Source organism: Macaca thibetana, chromosome 5 (genome assembly GCF_024542745.1).
Source record: "Macaca thibetana thibetana isolate TM-01 chromosome 5, ASM2454274v1, whole genome shotgun sequence".
Lineage (NCBI taxonomy): Eukaryota > Metazoa > Chordata > Mammalia > Primates > Cercopithecidae > Macaca > Macaca thibetana.
Window position 1 is genome coordinate 176,417,084 of NC_065582.1, and position 24,834 is coordinate 176,441,917.

The 24,834-nt window shown below is 40.4% G+C and overlaps 1 long non-coding RNA gene across 2 annotated transcripts in view; it reads right to left on the bottom strand.

The window, feature by feature from the left end:
• Positions 1–24,834, bottom strand: part of LOC126955539 (uncharacterized) — a 309,550-nt gene that overhangs the window by 253 nt on the left and 284,463 nt on the right. Inside the window, exons 3-5 of one of the 2 annotated variants that reach the window (XR_007725958.1) lie at positions 18,535–18,751; positions 5,128–5,286; positions 3,017–3,105 (exon numbers count right to left, since the gene is read on the bottom strand). This is a non-coding gene — a long non-coding RNA (uncharacterized LOC126955539). The remainder of the gene's footprint in view (positions 1–3,016; positions 3,106–5,127; positions 5,287–18,534; positions 18,752–24,834) is intronic. The other variant, XR_007725959.1, reaches the window with a different exon arrangement.

A 24,834-nucleotide genomic window follows, 5' to 3' on the forward strand; every position in this document is an offset into this window, starting at 1 on the left:
CAATAACCACTGTTCCCCTAAAACCTCACAAATTTGGCCGGCTGCTGAAATTCTGTAGGGATTTCTTCTACCAACTGGTACACATATACCTTATTAAGGCTTCCACTGTTGTCTCTGTTTTCTCCTTTTTAGGTCAGATCTTCATGATTTCATCAATATAATGGATCAGCATAATAGTCTGTGTAATATCCAGATGATAGAACAGCCATTAAACTATATTGCTGGAGAAAGCATTAGAGAGAGTACAATTTCCTGGGACAAGACCCTGATTGTGTACCACTGTCTATCCCAGGCGGATGCAAACGCTTTTGATCCTCTCTTCTGATGGGATTGAAAAGAATACATTCACCAAATCAATGACCACATACTAAGTAGCCAGAAGCTATGTCATAATTATCTATGATAATTATGAAACCACAATATAATAATAGTTATAATTAGGCTACCACTTGATGGAGTTGACAGTAGTTATATCAGTCGTGAGCCATCTGGTTTTTTTCAGGAGCCACACTGGCAAATGAAAAGGAGATGTAATGGGGAGCAGCAACCCTATCTCCTTAAAATCTTTGAGCGCAGCACTCCAATGGCACTCATTGCCATTCCAGCCTACATAATATATTGCTGTATATTTACTCCCTTGGCCTGGAGGTTGGGTAACTTCAGAGGGTTCCACTTAGCTATTCCGATTACATAGGTGTACTCCACAGTTCAAGGACTTAGTGTGAGTGTTCTGCCAGTTACTAAGTATATCCATCCTGATCAATCCATTCAGGGATCAGGAAAATCAACACAGGGTGAGTCCACGAACACACTGACCCCTGTGAAATGGATTTAGGCCAGGACTCTGTTTGCCACCTGGCCTCTATTTACCTCGTCCAATCTAAGAAGGAAGCATGAAGGCATGTTAGCCCTCATGGTTTTAGCATCCTCTTAGACCCTATATCCATCCAACTGCCCTTGAAAGATATGGGTATTTCCCTTCCCCCAGTGTACAGATATGTTGATAAAAGGCTGTAACTTCTTATGAGGAAGGACTGGGAAATTAGTGAATATACTTCCTGTCCTATTGCAGAGTCTTTCCTCAAGGAGATTCAGGCTTCTGTTGAATCAATGGCTCAGTTCTGGAACTTAAGAATCATGGCTTTTCACTGGGAAGGCTGATGTCAGTCTCAGTTTTCATGAATCTATTGGTACTTTTTGTTGGCTGTCAATTGACCTTGCCCCTAGCAACTGGGTGGTATATTAACTATCACTATAGATTCCTACAGGTGGGTCCTCCTGGTTGTGATTCTGTCCTTGTTGCCTATTTCTACGTGTCCACCTTGCCTCTGAGAGTTTATGCTGCCACTATGCCCTCCTATTCCTAAAACCTACCGTTCTTCCTAACACTAAGCTGCCTGGTGCTAGAACAGCCTCCTGGACTGTCTGTCAATCTTGGCCAGAGGGCATATCTCAGCTCCCTAGAAAATTACTTAACTATGTGCTTCTCAAAGTGAGACTAAATCAAGTAAGAATAGAACAAAGGCAGGATGAGGGAAATCCCCAGGCGGTGGTGAAGGGTTGAAGCCGTGGAAGACATCTGTCATGCGCTCATCCCCATGCTTGCATCAGGGAGGGCGAAACACTTTTCCCAAGCCTTAGCATACCTTGAACTAAACTCACTTAAGTCTTACTTTCTATCACCACACTGGACTGACTCTGAAAAGTTTAGAATATTCCCCACAACTCACTTTAATTTGGAACTCTCTCAAGAAACTGAGACATTCTGGCCTGAACTTACTCTATGGGCCCCAGCTTATTGTCAGGCTTGAGAAGCAAGGCATGTGACTGTGTTCAGTAGGAAACGCATCTGGTAATTTTAGCAACACACCACACCTACTGGATATAGTCAAGGTAGGGCTGCCAGATAAACACAAGATGTTCAGTTAAATCTGAATTTCAGATCAATACTTTTTTTTAGTATGTTCTAAATAAGTACATTCTAAATATTGCATGGGACATGGTCTATCAAAGAAAAACTTCATTCTTTATCTGAAGTTCAGACTTACCTGAGCATCTGTACTTTTTTTTTTTTTTTTTTGAGATGGAGTCTCACTCTGTTGCCCAGGCTGGAGTGCAGTGGCACGATCTCTGCTCACTGCAACCTCTGCCTCCTGGGTTCAAGCAATTATCCTGCCTCAGCCTCCTGAGTAGCTGGGATTGTAGGCACATACCACCAAGTCTGGCTAATTTTTGTAATTTTAGTAGAGACGGGGTTTCACCATGTTGGTCAGGCTGGTCTTGAACTCCTGACCCCTTGATCCACCCGCCTTGGTCTCACAAAGTGCTGGGATTATAGGCATGAGCCACTGTGCCTGGCCGAGCATCTGTATTTTTATTTGCTAACTCTAGAAACGCAAATTGGGAGTGGCTTCAGTACACACAGTTTTGAGGCAAACAAGCAATACTGAGGCAAACAAACAACATTGAGACAAACAGCTTTGTCAGAGGCATTTAAACCAGAGCAACCCCATCTTAAATGGGAGCTGAGTAAAATAAGGCTGAGACCTACTGGGCTGCATTCCCAGACAGATACGGTTAAGGCATTCTAAGTCACAGGATAAGATAGGAAGTCAGTACAAGGTACAGGTCATAATGACCTTGCTGAGAAAACAGGTTCCAGTAAAGAAGCCAGCCAAAACCCACCAAAGCCAAGATGGTGACAAGAGTGACCTCTGGTCATCCTCACTGCTACACTGTGTGTTGCCAGATTCTGTACAAATTTGGCATAGAGCTTAACGTGCAAAGAACTGTAATAATACAGTTATAGCTCCTCACCCCCGCCATCCCCAAAAGAAGATAGGTTTGATTTTTGATGGTTCATATGGCAGCTAAGCAGTGGAAATGTGGGACAAGATCCCATGCATTTACATTCCGGTCATGTTAGAGTTCCCGAGAGAAACAGAACCAATAGAATATAGACGGATGGATGCTAGATGTATGAACCCATATACAGAAAGAGAAGAGATTGACTCACAATTGTAGAGACCAAGAAGTCCCATGATCCGCCATCTGCAGCCTGGAGCCCCAGGAAAGCCAGTGGTGATTAAGCCTGGGTTCAAAAGCCTAAGAACCAAAGGAGCCACTGACTGAGCAAAGGTGGATATCCCAGTACAAGAAGAGAGCAAATTGGCTTTTATTCTTTTTGTTCTAGTCAAGCTCTCATGAAATTAGATAATGCCAACCCACATTGGTGAGGATGATCTTTATTCAGTCTACTGGGTTCAAATGCTAATCTCTTCCAGAAAGACCTTACAAGTAACATCCAACCGGCCACCTGGGCATCTCTTAGCCTTAGCAATTAATCATCACACTAGTTTTGTCATTCGTTGGCCACATGACCATGAATACACTTAGCCCCTCTGTGCCTGTTTCCTCATCTATACAATGGGAATATTAAAAGTTCCCACCTCATTGAGTTGATATCAAGATTAAATGAGTTAATACACGTAACACACTGAGCTACATCTGGTACATAAAGTCTCATTGAAAGGTAACTGTTGCTGTTATTCTGTGTTTACACTCTGCTGAAGTTGAAAAATCTCATCACCTGTCTCCTTTCACTTCCTTGCTTCAAATCTATTTGGGAGAATGGGGCTAATATGGAGTTTATTTCAAAGGTGCTAGTGAATTTTCAATCAACTTCCTTTATTTCCTCCCAGTGTGAGTTACAACAGTAGCAGCTAATATTTGTTATGTACTAACAGGTACTGTCCTAAAAACAAGACATAGCTCATTTCGCTGAGTCTCACAACAATCTAAGAGGTTGCCACCGTTATTATCTCACTCAATGTTATACATGCAGGGACCTCACCTCGGCACCCAGCTGGGAAGTAGGCATACTCAGGGTTGCCTTCAGGCCAGTGTTTCCCCCAGGGCTGCTAACTATGATCCTATTAGTTCTCCTCATACCATCCCTTCTTTTCACCATGAGGCTTATTCAAATCCCACCTGACCTGTAAAGTTGAGCTCTACCCTTTCGTATAAGTCAGAGTGACATCTGCAAGGCTATTTTGACCTTTTTGTTTTTATATTGTGGGTCTTTTCACTTGGAAAGTGAGGTCAAAGGGACAAGAAATAAAGCAAGCAAACTTTTGTTATTTTGAAGGAATCTGCTTCCTCCTGGAAATCTAATACCTGCTATTTCCCAGATCTGTGCAGCAGATGGCAGTATTCAATTAGTCAAAATAAAGTTCTAGCCTACAGACTTGCTGTTCACTTCTAAATTGCTCCATGACCCCTCAGTGCTTCCTGGTGGTACTTTATAAACTGTCAGTTATTTTAAATCATATCACTGTATTATGAAAGTCATCCAGAGTGCCAGGGGAGACGTGAATTAACTTCACAGTAGTGATAGGAAACTCAAAGCCGAGTGCAATACGAAAGTCACAGAGGCAGTAAGTGGCTGACGCAGAACCCAGGTCTTCTGGCTTATAGTTCAGTGTTGGTACACTACACCTCTGTGAATTAAAGGAGTATTAAAGATGATGGAGATGTTTATTTCAGTCTTCCTCCTACATGAGAAACTCTTGTCCACTGGACTATGCCCTTGTCCAGCCTTCCCCCCACCTCCCATTATATGTTCTATGTTGCTATACTATCTCAAAACAACGATTATAAAGCTAGTTTAATGACAATAGGTGTGTTCAAACAGAAAAAACAAAGTAGGGAGAAATTAAGTCCTGTGATATCAGTCTCTCTAGGCATTAACCCAACAGGGTTATTTTTTGAGAGCTTTTATGAAATCGATTCTATTTTTCTATTGGCAATTTAGCAATATCCTTTTGCACTTTTAAGTGGTTGCTCTAGGAGTTACAATATCTATCCTTAACTTTTCACAATCTACTTAGAGTTGATAGTTAGGCCTATTACATAATATGTAGAAATCTTGTAAATACATATTCACTTATCCACCACTATCTTTTTTGCTATATTTATTGTGTGTGTAATGTCAACATACATTTTAAACCTCATAGGACAATAATAATTTTTGCTTTAAAGAGTACTGTGTATTTTAAAGAAAGAGGAAAAGGTCTTTACTATTTAGTCATCGATTAAAAACAACCATCTAATTTCCAACATACTTACTATTTCCAATGATGCCATTCCTTCCTGAAGATTCAAGTTTTCCTCTGGTATTCTTTCCCTGCAACCTGAAGAACCTACGCCGGTATTTCTTGTAGTATGGGGATGCTGACAACACATTCTCAGTTCTCTTATCTGATAATGTCCTTATTTCACTTTCATCTGAAAGGACAATTTTGCTAGATATGGAATTCTAGATTGACAGTTGTTTCTTTTAACATTTTAAAACACTGTTTACTTCTCTTTTGGCCCCCATAGTTTCTGATTAGAAGTTGATAGTAGTTAAAATTATTGTTCCCTATATATTGCACATTTTTCTCTGTATGATTACATCTATCTTTGGCATTCACCAGTCTAAGATACGCCTCACCATGATTTTCATGGGTTTATCCTATTAGGGTTTGCTGAGCTTCTTAGATCTGTACATTTATATCTTTCCCTAAGTTTGAAAATGTTTCTGTTGTCATTTCTTCAAATATTTCTTCAAATATTTCTCGTGTATTTCTCTGTTCTTTCTCTTTAGGACTCCTGTTACCTAGATATTAGCTTTTTCAATATTGTTCCACAAGTTCCTGAGGCTCTTCATTTTTTCCAATATTTTTCCCTGTTCTTCAGATTGCATAAATTCTATCATTCTATCCTAGAAGTTAAGATATCAACTCTTATTGCTTATAGGAGTTTTCTTTTTCTCTGGAAGCTTCACCATGTTTTTAATTCTAGGGAAAAGTCTTGACCCCCTGACCCATCATGGGCCCAGGCCATTATGCTGCTGCCAAGAGCCATCTCCAAAGACCTCATTGACTAACATCAGGAGAAAACCAAACCAAGAACCAAATTAATACATAGCAGAAGCTATTCACAAACTTAAAGATGACCTACAAGTTCATTCTCAAGAAGATCACAGTCATGACTGCTGCAGTTTCCCAATTGCAGAGCTTTCCCAAGTGCCTTATTTCCACACTGGTCAGTGAAAAAGAAAACCTTGAGTTCACATAATCTAGTATACTTGCCACCTCTTCATTTAAATGGTCTCTTTACCTAGCTCAGTTGCTGCTTTGATAACTCAGTGAATTCTCACTCTTACAGAGTTTGACCTCTTCTTGAGGTTCTCCAAAAGAGAATTTGAAGACTCCCATGAAACTTCCATAGGATCCTGGTGATGGGGATGAGAGACACAAGATCTTTGCACCCTCCATGGTCTTGCTGTGGATTCTCCCTTTATAGCAGAGTACTAGGACTGGGCTGCTCCCTGGACTCAGAAGGGTGATTCGTTCAGTTTAGATCTGGAGGATATATGGTTCCAGAAATTTTTTTTTTCAAAGGCCTCTGTAACTAATGGCATTCACTTCTCATTGAGCCTCTGTCAGTTCACTTTCTAAGCATTTTAGTGCCCCATTATGGCAAGGCATTCTTTCAGGCTCACCCATTTCCTACCTTTAGCCATCACTTAGCATTATATGAGAAGTGAGTTAATGCGATGTTTCTTCTAGGGTTTATAGCCTATGCTAGAACTCTTATGGAGGCGAGTCACTTCTAGTGGTCCTCCTTTTAGGTCCCTGATCAGTCTGGCCCAGTTATTCTCCACTGCCCCTGATTCCATGTATATTCTTACTTCAGGCCACTCATCTCTTTAACCAGGTATACCACCCAATTCTCTGCCCCACTGTTTTTCAGGCCACTTCTGAGCAGGGGTTTCAGGGCTGCAGAAGTCTATTTGTCATTTGTACCCACATACCAAGCCAACTTAACCAAAGCCTGAGCTTTTTCTTCCTCTATTATCTGGTTACAGGGAATTCTTCCCCACCCCAGTCCCAGCTGTATGAGCTACTCTATGGACTATTAAAAGGAATTATACTGGAAGGAGAACTCCTGACACTGCCTCAACAGCAAACTGTGGTTGCTAGTCCACATTCTCCAGAATCAATATGAAATGTGGCCTACCAAAGTCTTGTGAGCCTGGATGTAAGAGAATCTAACAAGACCCCTAGAGATCATGGCAGGCTACATGGTCATTTCAAGTACCACGATGCCATATGCCATGCTTAGTTTCTACCAGTATGTGGGCCTAGAGCAACTCATGCATTGGCATAAAAGGCAAGCACTGGGGATGGGTTCAGGTACTGAACCCATCTGTTTGCATCTGCATGCCTTCAAAGAAAACTAACACAATAACCAGAACAAAACACAGATGAGGTGGAGGGGTTCTGAAGTGGCTAAGTAGTTTCTGGGCCATAGGATTACTGAAGTTAGAACTCAGGGATTGGGTTAAATAATATTAAATAAGACTGAGAGAAATAGTGAGCTAGAAGATGGAGCCGAAGAAATTGCAGTGTAAAGACAGATGGAAACAGGAAAGAGACTTTGGGAAACACGGAAGACTGAGTAAGAATGTCTTTAAATGTCTATTTTGAGTTAGAGAAAAACAGCTTAAAACACAGGGCAAAGGAAATACTATTTGAGGTTGAAGAAATAATTACCGAAAATTCTCAAAACTAAAGAAAAACAAAATACCAATCCAGATTTGTGAAGCTTAACCAAATCCCAAGCCAAATAAAAAAATAGAAATTAGTGGGCTAGGCGCAGTGGCTGATGCCTGTAATCCCAGGCCTTTGGGAGGCCAAGGTGGGCAGATCTTGAGGTCAGGAGTTCGAGACCAGCCTGGCTAACATGGTGAAACCCCATCTCTACTAAAAGTACAATAATCAGCTGGGCTTGGTGGTATGCGCCTGTAATCCCAGCTACTCAAGAGGCTGAGGCAGGAGAATCACTTGAACTTGGGAGGCAGAGGTTGCAGTGAGCCGAGATCATGCCACTGTACTCCAGCCTGGGCAACAGAGCAAGACTCCGTCTCAAAAAACAACAACAACAACAAAAAAATACGGAAATTAGCTACCAAGACACATCCTAATGAAACTGTAAAGACAAAAGTATGATCTTGAAAGCAGCCAGAGAGTAAACCACCATTCTTGATTAGGAAATATAAGTTGACAGTTGAGTAACAGCAACAATGAAAGCTACAAAGCAATAAAATTATATCTTTAAAGTGATGAGGAAAATTTGTAATACAGTCATGCATCATATCATGGCAATTCAGTTAATGATGGACTGCATTTACAATAGCAATCTCATGATTATAATGGAGCTGTCAACTTCCTGTTACCTGGTGGCATCATAGCCATCAATGGTGTAGCAAAATGCATTACTTATGTGTTTGTGATGGTGTCGGTCAAACTTGCACCGACAGTGGTATAAATGTGTAATGCATATGTACAATACATAATACTTTATATATAATAAATGAGTTACCAATTTTTTACTATACTATTATTGCTAAAGTATGTTCCTACTTATAAATAGTAGACTGTGAAACAGTCTAGGCAGGTCCTTCAGGAGCTATTCCAGAAGAAAGCGTTGTTACAGGGGATGAAAGATCCATGTGTGATATTGCCCCTGAAGACCTTCCAGTGGGACAAAATGTGGAGGTAAAAGATAATGTTATTGATGATCATGACTCTGTGTAGGCCTAGGCTAATGTGTGTTTCTCTCTTTGATTTGAACCAGAACATTTTACAAAGTAAAAAAAAAAAAAAAAAAAAAAAAAAGGAAAAAAGCTTATAGAATAAGGATATAAAGAAAATTCTTTTGTGTAGCCATACAAGGTGTTTTAAGCTAAGTGGTTTTTTTTTTTTTTTTTTTTTTTTTTTTTTTTTTTTTTTTTTTTTTTTTAAGACAGGGTCTTACTCTGTCACCCAGGCTGGAGTGCAGTGGCTCAGTCTCAGCTCACTGCAACCTCCACCTCCCAGGTTCAAGCAATTCTCCTGCCTCAACGTCCCAAGTAGCTGAGATTATAGGCATGTGCCACTACACCCAGCTAATTTTTGTATCTTTTAGTAGAGACTGTGTTTCACCATGTTGGCCAGGCTGGTTTCAAACTCCTGACCTCAAGTGATCCACCTGCCTTGGCCTCCCAAAGTGCTGAGATGACAGACCTGAGTTCCACAGCACCTGGCTAAGCTAACTGTTATTACAAAACAGTAAAAAGTTTTTAAAATTTAAAAGTTTACAGAATAAAAAATTACAATACACTGAGGCTAATTATTGAAAAATATTTACTAAATTTAGTGTAGCCTAAGTGTAGGATGTCTGTAAAACCTATAGTAGTATACACTGATGTCCTTGGCCTTCACATTCACTCACCACTGACTCACACAGAGCAACTTTCAGTCCCTGCAAGCTCCATTCGTGGTAAGTGCCCTATACAGGTGTATCATTATACTTTATTTTTGCTGCTCCTTTTTTACAGTATTTATTGTTGTGTTAAAATTGCCTACAGTATGCAGTACAGTAACCTCCTATACAGGTTTGCAGCCTAAGAGCAATAGGCCATACCCCACAGCCTAGGTCTATAGTAGTTACACCATCCAGGTTTTAGTATGCTCTATAATGTTTGCCCAACAGTGAAACTGCCAAACGACACATCTCTCAAAACATACCCAAACTGATAAGCAATGTAGGATTGAAAGATTTTTTAGACAAGCAAAAAGGATTTAACACTAGCATAACTTCTCTAGGATAAATTCTAAAGGATACACCTCAAAAAAAGTAGTGCCAGAAGAATGGGCTGCAACGCAAGCAATCATATTGGTAACAATTGGCCATGTAAAATAACAAAAATGGTTTATCTGTGGTGTTTTTTTTATTTTTATTTTTTATTTTTTATTATTATTTTTTTTGAGACGGAGTCTCGCTCTGTCGCCCAGGCTGGAGGGCAGTGGCCGGATCTCAGCTCACTGCAAGCTCCGCCTCCCGGGTTTACGCCATTCTCCTGCCTCAGCCTCCCGAGTAGCTGGGACTACAGGCGCCCGCCACCTCGCCCAGCTAGTTTTTTGTATTTTTTAGAAGAGACGGGGTTTCACCGGGTTAGCCAGGATGGTCTCGATCTCCTGACCTCGTGATCCGCCCGTCTCGGCCTCCCAAAGTGCTGGGATTACAGGCTTGAGCCACCGCGCCCGGCGTGGTGTTTTTTTTAAAGTGAAATAAGGAGAATAGGTTTACTATATTATAGAAATCAGGGAGTGATTGGAGTTAAGATGTTTTACATGCCTTTATGTTCCAGAGGAAGATAAAATAATTGACTTTAGAGATGTTCATTTAAATAGACACATTAACATTTCTGGGCTGAAATAATTAAAATAGAATATCATACTCTTGGTAAAGAGAATACAATAGTCTGTAAAGAAAAAGGCATCAAGAGAGGGAAACTAAAAATAATTGAAACAAACCTAAAGCACAATAAAGATAGGAGTAATAGTGGATCACAACAAATGTGAAGGAAGTAAAATCTCTAAACAAGGGTTGTTAGACTTTTTTTAAAATAAAATTCTTGCAGTGTCACTTATAAGAGATTCACCTAAAACAGAAAGGCACAGTAGAAAGTTAAAAGATTGAAAGATTCTAGGCAGATGCTAACTTAAAAAAAAAATGCTGGAATATCATCTCCCCACCTCCCTCCATCTCACACCAATAGACTTAAATTAAAAAGCATTTAACAGGGAAATTCCTCATAAAATTATTTCTGTCATGGATTTATCACATCTGGGAGAAAAATCCACATATGTATAGAATTTACTGGCATCACATGTGGCTGGTCACACATGATCACACAATAACACGCCCCTACAGGGGACTCCCCTCCACACCCCAACCTTCCCCTATTCCCTGCAAAAATGCTTTTGGCTTAGCATACATCAACCACTTGAAAATAGCAAGATAGGGAATGAGGATCAATTCTGCGATCTTTAACTCAAGAAGAAAGACACGAATCCACTGGAATCATGAAGAACACCCCAGATCCCAGAGAGGAGAATATGGGCAAATAACTCTCATGATGGTGTCTGGTTGGTAAAAGTGAGTGAAACCCCAGTACATGAGAAAGGCAGCGAATCTTCCTCTGTGATTTAACTTTCCACTGCCTATCCGAGCAACCCAGGCCAAGGGAGAGCATTTGGTTTCTCCCAGGTCCTAGAGCTAACTGGGAGATAGGCTTGGAGGCACTGAGAGGGCAAGACACTGGAAAAAAAATTGCAGGCATTTTCCCAGATCAGGGACTGCGAGCAGAACGCCATTTTAACCCAGACACATATGAGGTCTGTCATTCTTTAGTGACATGGCAACGTGGCCATGCAGGCATTTTAGTCTCAAGCCAAAGACTCGAGCGTTTACACTGGAGCAGGGTACTAGCTTCCACAGCCAGAATGGTGGAAAGCACCTCAGCAGTAGGTACTGGAATTGTGCTTTCCTGTTGCAGGCCTGGGGCAGGAGGAGAGCTGCTACAGCTATGGTTTCTCCTGGGCAATGAGACTTGCAACCAGACTCACTTGTGACGGGTACCTGCTCTGCATATGTCATTTCTGGGTGCCCCAGCCTCCTCCCCTGAGATTGTGATACATCAGGGCCCTCTGTGCTCTACCCCCAGGCAGAACTCCAGGCATGTGAAGTACATGCTTGCCTGGACTAGCAGCCTGAGCTGCCCCACACTTCCTGGGCATAGATCATAGTACGGGGGGCTAAGGGGAAGGCCTCTCCACTTCACACCCAGGCAGAACTCCAAGAATTTGAAGCACCTGCTCACCTTGATCAGCAGCCTGAGCCACCCCACCTTTCTTGTGCAGAGATCCTGGTGCAAAGGAGCCTTCATTTCATGCCCAGGCATACCTCTAAGCATTCAGAGCACCTGCTCAGCCAGACTGGAAGCCTGAGCTGCCCACTTTTCTTGGGCAGAGATTGTGGTGCAGCAGGACCCTCTCTGCTACACACTCAAGCAGATTTCCAGGTGTGTGGAACACCCACCTGAATGAACTAGCAGCCTGAGTCGCCCCACCCTTCCTGTGCAGAGATACTGATGGCCCTCTCTGCTTCATGCCCAGGCAAATCTCCTGGCAGTCAGAGCACCCACTCACCCGGATCAGCAGCCTGAGCTGCCCCACCCTTCCTGTGCAGAAATTGTGGGGGACCGGGCCCTCTTCATGTCCAGGCATATCTCCAGGAAGTTAGAGCCCCCCTTCATCTGGATTAGCAGCCTATGCCATCCCACCCCTCTCTATGCAGAGGTTGTGGTATAGTGGGGCCTTCTATACTCTATGCCCAGGCAGATCTTTGGGCATCCCTGGGGCACCCCTTTCCTGGATTAGCAGTTTAGGCTGCCCTTCCTACCTGTACAGAAAACTTGAGGCTGAGAAGTTTTCCAATTCCATGCCTAGGCACACTTCTGGGCACTTGATGGCCACCCAATGTATTCTACCTTGGTGCTGGTGCTGGCCATTGCAGGACCTAAAGGTAGTCCAGCCCCACCTTCTTTGTCTGGCTCCACCTGTCTTGCCCCCAGCCCTCCAAGTCTGATCAGAAAGCTCAGACCACTGTGTACTCCACAGATCAGCCCATTGTCCAAGATAACAGACTTCTCCCAGCAAAAAGCGATCAAGTATATACCCAGCTATGTTAGCTGCAGTTGGCTGTTACCCATAAGCATCTTCTCCTGGCTTGTAGGTCAAACTGCACAGCCTGATATAAAACATGCTGACCGAAACACACAGATCTATAGAACCAAAGCCAAAGAACCCTACTCAAGTTCTCTACGGTCACATCCTCTAAGTGAGGGGAAGAAAGAGAAAAAGGAAAAATAATCTTATAGGTTAAGAAATTAAAATTTTAAAATCTCACCTGAAAATAGTTGCAAAAATTACAAATGCCAGCATCTCCAGATGAGATGGAATCAGCACAAGAATTCTTGCATGATGGAAAGTCTAAATGTAGTGACACCAAAAGTCTAGATGTAGTGATCACACTAGCTCTCCAGCAATGTTTCTTAACCAAAATGGAAACTCAAATGACAGATAAAGAAATCAAAGTATGGATTGCAAGGCAGCTCAACAACATCCAAGACAAGGTTGAAAATCAACACAAAGAAACTTCTAAAGCAATCCAAGAAATGAAGGAAAAGATACATCTTTAAAAGAAATCAATCAAAACTTCTGGAATTGAAAAACTCACTTGAGGTATTTCAAAATACAATTGAAAGCTTTATCAATAGACTGGACCAAGAACAAGAAAAAAAGTTAAGAGCTTGAAGACCAATCTTTTTGAACTAACCTTGTCAGACAAAAATTTGAAAGAATTTTAAAAAGTGAACAAATTTTTGAGAAATATGAGATTATATAAAGTGAACAAACCTACAAATTATGGCATTCCTGAGAGACAAGGAGAAAAATAATCTGGAAAACACTTAAGAAAATTTCTCTAATCTGCTACAGAGGTAGACATCCAGACAAAAGAAAACAGAGAATACCTGCAAGGTACCACACAAAATGAACAAGGTATATAGTTATCAGACTATTTAAGGCCAATGCTAAAGAAAAAAATCTTAAAAGCAGCTAGATAAAAGGTCAGATCATGTACAAAGGGAACCTCATCATGTTAACAATGGACTCCTCAGGAGAAACTTTACAAGCCAGGGGAGATTGGGGGCCAATTTTAGTATTATTAAGGAATTGAAATGTTGACCAAGAATTTCATATCCTGCCAAACTAAAGCTTCATAAGCAATGGAGAAATAAAATCTTTTCCAGACAAGCAAGTGCTAAGGGAATTCATTACAGCTGAACCAGCCTTACAAAAGATCCTTATGAGGGTTCTAAACATGAAAAAGAATGAATGATACCTGCTACCATTAAAAGACACAAGTACATAACTCACAGATGCTAAGAAGGAAACACACAATGGAAACTACAAAGCAACCAACAAACTTTATGATAAGATCAAAACTTCATGTCACTATTAACTTTGAACGTAAACCGTCTAAAAGCCCCATTAAAAAAGGCACAGAGTTGCAAGTTGGATAAAGAAACCAAGACCCATCCAACTTCTGTCTTCAAGAGACCTGTCTTGCACATAATGAAGCCCATAGGCTCAAAGTAAAGAGTTGGAGAAGGAAGACAGAGAGCAAGGGGTCCAAAAAAAAAAAAAAAAAAAAAAAAAAAAAAAAAAGACAAATGGGATCACATCAAGTTAAAAATCTTCTGCACAGCAAAGGAAACAAAGTGAAGAGACAACCCACAAAACAAGAGAAAGTATTTGCAAACTACCCATCTGACAAGGAACTGATAACCAGAATATATAAGGAGCTCAAACAACTCAAGAAAAAAAAAAATCTCAATCCAATGTAAAAATGGATAAAAGATCCAAATACACATTTCTCAAGACATACAAATGGCAAATAGGTATATGAAAAACATGCTTAACATTACTTATCTGAAAAATGCAAATAAAAACTATGAGACATCATCTTATTCCAGTTGAAATGGCTTTAATGCAAAGGATAGGCAACAACAAATGCTGATGAGTGTGTAGAGAAAGTGGAGTCCTTATATAATGCTAGTGGGAATGTGAATTACTACAAGTGCTGTGGAGCAAAGTATGGATGGTCCTCAAAAAACCTAAAAATACAACTCACATATGATCCAGCAATCCCACTGCTAGGTATATACCTCCAAAGAAAGGACATCAGTCTATCAAAGAGATATCTGCACTTCCACATTTATTGCAGCACTATTCACAATAGCCAAGATTTGAAAGTAACCTGCGTCCATCAACAGATAAAAAAATGTGTTGTATATATACACAATGGAGGACCATTCGGCCATAAAAATGAATGAGATCCTGTCATTTGCAACAACATGGATGAAATTGGAAGTCATGATGTTATGTGAAATAAGCCAGACACAGAAAGACAAATGTCACATGTTCTCACTCATTTGTAGGAACTAAAAATTAAAACAATCGAACTCATGGAGATGGAGTAGAATGATGGTTACCAGAAGCTGAGAAGAATAGTGAGGAGAGCAGGGGAAGCAAGAATGGGTAATGGGAACAAAAATATAGTTAAAATGAGTAAGATCTAGTATTTGATAGCACAACAGCATAATTTACTGTACACTTAACTATTATATAATTGGAAAGCTCGTAACACAAAAACATGATAAATGCTTGGGGTGATAGATACCCCATTTACCTTGATGTGATTTTACATGGTATGCCTGTATCAAAATGTTTTATGTACCCGTTATGTATATGTACCCATAAAACTTAATTTTTTTAAAAGGGATGATTATATTTAAGGGACAAGAGGCATTAAGGGTACATATGAGACTGTCATAACCGTTGCCTTCTCCAGCTCCTAAAGAAATTTTCCAGGGACTTAAGGGCCAGTCTACCTGTAGGAAAGTTTATAAATGGGGAGAACCCTCTATTAAAAATTTTTAAATTGTTTCAAAACAAACACTTAAGAATTGTTGATATTTTATCCTCACTTAAATTTTTATAAGATAGAAAATATTTACATTTATAAGATACTCTTTTCCCTCACCCACCTGTCCAATGCTGGTCAGAGTTAAACCCTATTTTGATATTACTTTAGGTGTGAAATGTACATGATTCATATTCTGCCTGATAATGCTATTAATACTACTGCAAGTTGTAAGCTTCTCATAGCTTCTTTTCCCTCTTGGTGCAAGTTAATGGAATTGCCTTGAAATTCCTTCTTTTTCAAAAGTTTTTCCATGAGAAAAGCAAAGATCTAACTGTAAAATCCTCAGCATCCCTGCTGAGTTACAGAAGAACAAATATATGTAAATTGGCATTAGATCCAGCATTACAGACCCTAAAAGACCTGTAGGGAACTCTTTTGAACATAATTTAGAGGGTTTGAAGATGAGGTAAAATGACTTAAAATAATTACATTTTAATTCTAGTTCACATAATAACAGAATCCAGTTAAAACATTAGATAATTTAAATTGCCCTTATTTGGGGATTTCAAAGATAGCTATATAGCTTCTCCCTGATTCTATCAAGTGAAATGAAAATGCAAACCCAACATGTTAGATTTTATTTAATCAAGATATTGGCTTTTGGTTTTTTAAACAATGCCTAAATGAAATGCCCCTAAATCGTAACATATGCCTCATAGAGGAGGTAATTTACTATAACCTACACATTTAAGATTATATAAGTGCAAACAGATGTTCAATTAAATTGAACATAATAAACCTAGTATCTATTCTTTCTCAGAAACTCATACTATATTGCAAACTATGTGACTCTACAACTTGTTCCACTTTCCTTAAAACTTTACTAGGAGAGTGTGTTAACTTTATCTGACAAATCCTTTATATCAGGTTTTTTTTTTCCCCCCCAAAAATGCCTAATTGACTCAGACTAATACTAAGATAATTTTCTGGTGATTTCTAGAAAAGTAATTCTAAGAAATAATGTTGATAGTCCACATTACTTCCATGTATGATTTTCTAGTTTCTTGTGAACGTATAAATTCCTAAATCAGTGTACCATAAACATTGACTTCTGACTATATGTGTGCATGTATGTATGTTGCATTTACAATTATATCAAGGTAAAGTTAACAATTAAGAAAAATAAGTCACCTCCAGAGAACAGAATGCTAGTGAATTAGAGAAATTAGGCTCAATAATGGTACTCCACCTGGGGGTAGGATTTGTTTGAACAGATGTTTTGGGGACTGTATTCTGATTTGTTTTCCCAGCATAGTCCAGATTATCACTTTTGGGGCTTAACATGAGTTAAAAAACAAGATCAAAGGAGTACTAGAAGGAAAAAAAAATACATTCAGCCAATAGTGCTAGATTTACATGTGTTGGAAAAGGTAAGCTGATAAACTTAACTGACGCATTTGAGAAGAGTAGAGGAGAGATTGGAGTGAGTCATGAGGCACATAAACCCTACAGTAAAGAAAATGTGGTAGAAACAGATATGACTGCCAGCACAGGTCAGAGACAGAATCACCATATGCAATTGTGTGTTAAAAATATTGAAGGACCTAGTAGAGTTAGGTGGCCAGAGGGAGCAGTTATAACCTGTAAGATCCCAGATAGAAGAACAATACTTGCCTGATCCACTACTGTTAAGGGAACATGTAGCAAATATCCACAATATGACCATGAGGACTCAAGACAAACCTATTCTAGAATGCTGATGTGGAAAATTATTTTCTCTTTAGAATAATGACTTTCTTTCTAGCTCCATGTTCAGCGATGTCATATTGGTAGCTTCAAATAGGCCATGATGGGAGAATTTACAGCATAAAAACCGGCAAACACTACAAATCAGAACTTTTTTTTAAAGAGACAGCTGCACTTACTAGCACACCACTGGATAAAACGTCTTGGAATTTTTTGTAAGTTTCTAACAAAGGTCAGGTTTTTAAGGTACTCTAAAAATTAATTTGATAACTTGATGGTTTCAAATGATGAATGCTGTCCTGAAAATAGAATTAAATTTCCTTTGTTTACTGGGAGGCATGCCTAAACCTGGGAATGATCTATTTTCAAAGAGACTTAATAAAAGAATAAAAAATCAATCAATGCTCTTAATCATTTTGTGTATAGTTAGATTTGATGACATAACACTACATTTATAAATTTTAGGATTGACTTTTTCTGTAGTTCCAGTTTTGAGATTATGTATCAGTCCATTCTCACACTTCTATAAACAACTACCTGAGACTGGGTAATTTATGACGAGGTTTAATTAACTCACAGTTCTGCAGGCTTCACAGGAAGCATGGCTGGGAGGCCTCAGGAAACTTACAACCATGGCAGAAGGTGAAGGGGAAGCAAGTGCCTTCTTCACATGGTATCAGGGGAGAGAGCGCATGCACGAGAGGGGAAGTGCCACTTTTTTTTTTTTTTTTTGAGACGGAGTCTCACTCTGTCACCCAGGCTGGAGTGCAGTGGTCGGATCTCGGCTCACTGCAAGCTCCGCCTCCCGGGTTTATGCCATTCTCCTGCCTCAGCCCCCCAAGTAGCTGGGACTACAGGTGCCCGCCTCCTCGCCCAGCTAGTTTTTTTGTATTTTTTAGTAGAGACGGGGTTTCACCGTGTTAGCCAGGATGGTCTCTATCTCCTGACCTTGTGATCCGCCCATCTCGGCCTCCCAAAGTGCTGGGATTACAGGCTTGAGCCACCGCGCCCGGCCGGAAGTGCCACACTTTTAAACCATCAGATCTCGTCAGAACTCATCATCATGAGAACAGCAAGGGAAAATTCACCCATATGATGCAATCGTCTCCCACCAGGCCCCTCCCCTGACACATGGGAATTACAATTCGACCTGAGATTTGGGTGGGGACGTAGAGCCAAACCATATCAGACTAGAATCCTTTATTAATGTTTATGTCAATGATATTAAGATGACTTCTGTGGAAGATTTATTGCAATGTTGTCGCTGTGTTCTAACATCAATTTCCCCTAGCCGTTACAACCTGTATTTTCAGGAAAATATCTTTTCATGAACTGTTTAAAATTGCAAGAATGTAGCTGCACCTGTGGGATCGTGTGTGGCCCCAAACTCAGCAATAGCAATGCCTCTTCCTTTCTTTCTGCTTGAAATAACCCAGAGCAGAGCAGCTGACTGCATCTGGGAGCAGGTGCTTCTCTCTCCCTGGTGTATGCTGAGGTGATGCTCCTGAGGTCTTGTGCAATGCTGTATTCTCACAGCCACCAATGAAACTGATCATACAATCTTTTCAAGGGTCGAGACCTGTGGAGAGATTCAGCAACTTAATAGATGACAGCCCCATCAGCAAATAATGGAGGCACAACACAAAGCAGTTATCAAATGGGTTCTAGGTGGCTCTAGTCCCTATAATCCCACAGAGCTTCTACTCTAAGCCTATAACTGATGAAGAAAAATTTCCAGGTTCTATCTTAGGGGAACTAGTGAGCCTTAAGAAACTAACAGCAGCTGCAGTTAATTTGTCAGGAAAGTCACCACTCCATATCGTCAAAACAGCACAAAAAACTTCTGTAATAAGGTTTGCAAAATTATACACAAAGTAGCAGATAGAATGGCATAACCCCCACGTATCCATCATTGGCTCCAACAATTATTAACGTATGTCTCATCGTGTTTCACTTCTGTTCTCACTCACCACCCAGTCCCACTGCTGGATTATTTTAAGGCAAACTTGAGAATTACACTATCCTACCTCTAAAGTTGCTATTACATATCTTAAAACTAGAACTTTAAAAAATAATAAGCACAATAGGACAAGGTGAGGTGGCTCACGCCTGTAATCCCAGCACTTTGCGAGGGTGAGGCTGGTAGACTGCTTGAGGTCAGGAGTTTGAGGCTAGCCCAGCCTGGCCAACATGGCAAAATCCTGTCTCTACTAAAAATATGAAAATTAGCTGGGCGTGGTGACAGGCACCTGTAGTGCCAGCTACTTGGGAGGCCAAGGCAGGAGATTCACTTGAACCCAGGAGGCGGGGGTTGCACTGGGCTGAGATCACACCACTGCACACTCCTGCCTGAGGGACAAAGGCTCTAAAACAATATTTTTTTTAAAAAAAAAGGTACAATGTAACTAAAATACACACCAACAATTGCATATTGCCAACTATCAAATATCTAGTCATTTCAGGTTTCCAGTTATTTCACAAAGGCATTTTTAATGCTGACTTATTGGAATCAGGATCCAGGGAAGAGACCCTCATTAATACATTTGTTTGACATGACTTAAATCATTTTGAATCTGTAACATTCCCATCTCTAGTTCCTTGCTTTTTGAATAAGTTGTCTTAGACGGATTTCCTAAAATCAGAGCCCAAGATGTGGATTTTGGTGAAAGTGGTATTGAGGGAGTGCGTTCAGGAGAGGGAAAACAGCAGGGAAGCACGACTGGGAAGAAAAATAACTAAGCAAGGATGGTATAGTGATTAGCTACAGTCTGACGCCAGAGGGAGCTCTGGCACCACAACGTTGAGCTCCCTTTGAGCAAGGGACAGCACAGTACCACAGGCCAGCCAATCCGTAAGGGCTGTGCCGAGTGGGTGGGCATGGTTACCTCTTGGACAAGAAAGCTCGTTTGTGGCCAAAGGCAGTTTTCTAGAGGAAGGGACTGCTGTAACTTTCGGCAGCCAGTGCTCCCAGCAGCAGACTTATGGGATCGATGAAGGACACCAACAGCATTCACACCAGAGTGCCTCTGTCTTGTTTCCTGTAAACTCAGCATAGATCTAGAGGCCTAATCCAAATCAGGTTTTAAATTTGGCAAGACTACTGCTATGGTTTGAGTGTTGGTCTCATCCAGAACTCATGTTGGAAATTCCCAATGTGTCAGTATTGAAAGATGGGGAGTTTTAACAGGCAATTGGGTGGTAAGGACCCTGCCCTCATGAATGGATTAATCCATTCACAGATTAATGAATTAATGGGTTATCACGGGAGTGGGACTGGCAGCTTTCTAAGAGGAAGAGAGACCTGAGCCAGCAAGCTCAGCCCCCCTCACCTGGAGTTCCCCTGCGCCACCCCAGGTCTCTGCAGAGGCCCCCTCCCCAGCTGTGCTTTCTTAACCTTAGACTTCCAAGGCTCTGGAACAGTAAGAAATAAGCTCCTTTTCAAGTTACCAAGTTTCATGTACTGCTTTATAGACAGAAGAGAGACCAAGACAACTACACGGACTAGTGTTATGTGCTTCCCCCTACACCATCTCAAAGGGCACTTTATATCTGGTTATTATACAGAAACTTCTGTTGCATGATTCTGGTGCTATTAAATATCTGCCAGAAACTGATTTAACCGCTTCCACATTGCTTAATGAATTGGCTTAACAAGTTTGAGAACCTGGTTTCATTTAGCAGTGTATATGTCTTTGATGTGTATTTCACAACTCTTTATAACCCACATAAATGTGTGGTATTCTTATGTGGAAAAAATGTTTTCCAACAATAAAGCTAGAAAAAATGAGTGCATTTTTTTTGGGTTCTTTCAGATGACTGGGAAGTAAAACCAAATTAAAACTGGCTTTAAAAAAAATCAGTTAAGTGTGACTCATTTAACTGGGGCATCATAGCTGAATCCAAAACCTAGAAGATAAATGTCAGTAGATTTTACTGAGTTTTTACTGAGTCTTTTACTGGCTTTTCTCCTTTCCTTTAGGTGGCTGCCTTGTTAACCGGAACTGCTCTAGGACAGTCAGGCGTTTTCATCATCATATTTACACCCTATCCTTTCTTCAATCCCAACAGTTGGGAATGAAATTTCTCATACTGAATGAATATTGTTTTGGACTAAATGTTTGGGTACCTTCCCCACATGTTGAAACTCTAACATGACAGACTGTCGTGAATAGGATTACAGCTCTCATGAGAGACATGAAAGCTTGCAGCCATGTGAGGCTACTGTGAAGTCAGCTGTCTGCAACCCTGAATAGGGCCTCACCAGAACCTGAGCATGCCAGCAAAATGGTCAAGCCTTCCAGCCTCCAGAACCATAAGGACTGGGGTAAATCCCACCTGACCATGGTGAATGCCGCTTTCTAATGTTCTGTTAAATTTGGTTTGCTAGTATTTTGTTGAAACTTTTTGCATCTATGTTCATCAAGGATATTGGACTATAACTTTCATGTAACATTGTCATTTAGCTTGGTATCAGGGTAATGCTAGCCTCATGAATTTGGAAGTATTTCTTCTTCAATATTTTCCTGAATATTTTGAGGAGGCTATTGCTATTACTTTTTTAAATGTTTGTTGGAAGTCAGCAGTGAAGCCATCTAGTCCTAGGCTTTTCTTTGATTGGAGACTATACTGATTCAATCTCCTCACTATTGGTCTGTTCAATTTTTCTATTTCTTTAGAATTCAATCTTAGTAAGTTATGTCCAGATTATTTTTTCTCCTAGGTTATATAATTTGTTGAAGTATAACTGTTCATAGTACTCTCTTATGATTCTTTGTATTTCTGTGGTATCAATTGTAGTGCCTCTTCTTTTTGACTGAGTTGAGGTTTGCCAATTTTAACCTTTTTAAAAAAAACAATTCTTATCTTCATTGATCTCTTTCTCTGTTCTCTTTCTGCTGATTTCCTTCTGCTAACTTCGGGCTTATTGTTTTTCTATTTCCTTGAGGCAAAACATTGTTCATTTGAGATCTTTCTCCTTTTTTGACCTAGGCATTTATTACTATAAACTTCCCTCTTAAAATTGCTCCCCATAGGTTTGCTGCCTCCCATAAGCTTTGATAGGTTGGTTCCTTCTACCTCAAGATTAATATTTCCCTTTTAATTTCTTCATTGACCCATTGGTTGTTCAGCAGCATGTTTAATTTTCATGTTTTAATTTTTGAAAATTACTGATTTCCAGTTTTATGCCATTGTGGTCAGAAGAGACTTAATTTTCTTAAATTTGTTAAGACTTATTGCCTAACTTGTGATCATGGAGAACCTTCTGTGTGTACTCGAACTGTGCATTCCGCTGCTAATGAAGTGTTCTGTATATCTGTTAGGTCCATTTGGTCTAAAGCATAGTTATCAAAGTCTGATATTTTCTTGTTTCTTTGGATGATATATCTATTATTGAAAGTGAGTTTTGAAATCCCTTGTTAGTGTATTACTGTATCTCTGATTAGATCTATTAATATTTATATTTAAGTGTTCTGATGTTGGTGCATATGTATAACCTGACCCCTTTATTACATAAATATTTTCCTCTTTTTATATTTTTTTGACTTGAGCATTTTGTCTGATAGATCTGGGCTCTCATTTCTATTTGCATGGAATATCTTTTTCCATCCTTTCACTTTGTCTTTGTGTCCTTACAGGACAAGTGAATCTTACAGGCAACATATACTTGGGTCTGTCTTTAATACATATAGCCACTGCCTTTTTAGACTTGAATCCATTTATATTCCAGGTAATTACTGGTATGTAAGGACTCGCTGCCATATTATTAGTTGTCTTCTGGTTGTTTTGTAGATTTTCTTCCTCTTTTGCCATCTTGTGATTTTTTAGTGGTATGCTTTGATATTTTACTTTTTATGTTTTGTGTATCTACTATTGGTTTTTCAAGAGAGTAAAGGCAGGTCAAGTAGAAGCATCTCAGACTGAGTCATGTTTGTCTAGGGTCTCCAAGAACAAGATGCCCATGTTTAAACACATAAGAATTGTTATGGGCAATACCTATGTAAAAAGAGGGAGGCTGGAACAGACTAGGAGAGTGTTCAGACTGTGTGTAAGCCTGACACCAAGAGAAGGAGAGGGGGAAGGTAAGTTGGGTGAAGGAACCTAGATAGCTAACTTTGCAGAGGGCTCCCCAGCAGCCTCGCTAAACCTTTATTAGCCTGCACACTATCAAAGGAGTCTCCATCTCTTAAGATCAAGCCTGTGTTGGTGGCTCTGCTGAGCTCATCTGGGAATAGCTTCGGTGAGCCATGTCTTTTAGAATAAGTGCTGTGGTAGATTTCAGAGTTCAGCAGCTAAGGGCCTTAGTCACTTACACTCTCTAGTTAGAGGTCTGTGAGTCCTGTTTTCTCAAGGCCACCACAGCAGTGCAGGTCTGAGGAAAGGTCAAAAAGACTGTAGCAGGGTTCTTGCCTATAACTTCAGGAATTGTATCTTAGGATCCTCATAGTTCCCAGTGACTAGACAGGAGCAGCCCATGGGAAGAACAATCTCAGCACAAATACAGAGACTGGTTTCAGAACCAGAGGCTCAGGCTATTGGTCAATGGCCCTCTCTCTACAATCAGAACTAGAAAATGCACTCATGGTCACAAATTTCCTCCAGGCCACCATAACTCCTCCTAGATGTCTCCTGGCCTAGGGTCCTGGAGTTGAGATAAACACATACCGAGTAATTTTGTGACCTGGCATCTGCTCTCTACACATAGAAGCTAAGCACTGAAGTCCTCCAAGAACTAAGTACGATATCTGAGCATCTTCATTCTTACCAAAACATGTTCTATGCCTTCCTGGGACAGTGAATAAGTTGGGCCACCTTATCTTATTGAGGTAGAAGAATAAGGTCGGGAGGTAGGAGAACAAGGTCGGGAGGCAGGGAGCGTAAGGTTGATTCATGCTGACTTCCTAGAACTGAATCAAAAGGAAAACTCTGCCTCTCCACACGCGAGTAACAGAAAGATCAGCAGCTACTCCCTTTGCGAACCCCCACTTTCCACTGCATTGCAAATGAAAAATGGAAGTTTCTCTGATTGTTCCCCTCCCACAACCAGTCAGACGGTCACAAGCCTAGCCTTCATTTGCACTGCAGTACAACTTTGTAACTTAAGCCTCAGACCAGTTGCCTTTCGCATCCAATTGGACTAGTTACAAGTCACTACTCATTTACATAGGGTGTAACTAAGTAATCAATGAAAAGCCTCTAGAGGGTGTTTAAACCCCCCAAAATTCTGTAACCCACACTTGAACCAGTGGCTTGAGCCTCCTCCCACTATGTGGGGTATACTTTCGTTTCAATAAATGTTTTCATTGCTTCATTTTCACTGCTGTGTGTATTTTGTCCAATTCTTTGTTCAAAATGCCAAGAACCTAAACAACTCATAGTCAAGACCCTCTGCCGTTAACACTGTCTCTAAAACAGCATTTTCTCTCTGCAGATCCCATGGAATTATCTGAATTATTCTTCCTTTTTCCATAAAAGAATGGCTTCTCCTACCTAGGATTGTTTCCTGACCCTCCTCTCCAGATGCTGATTTGAGAGGTGTTTCTCAGTATTTTCACATGCTAAATTCCATTAAAGTCGGCTTCCTAGGAAATCATCAGTAGGGAGACCAGGAAGTCCCACAACAGGCCACCTGCAATCTGGAGAACCAGGGAAGTTAGTAGCATG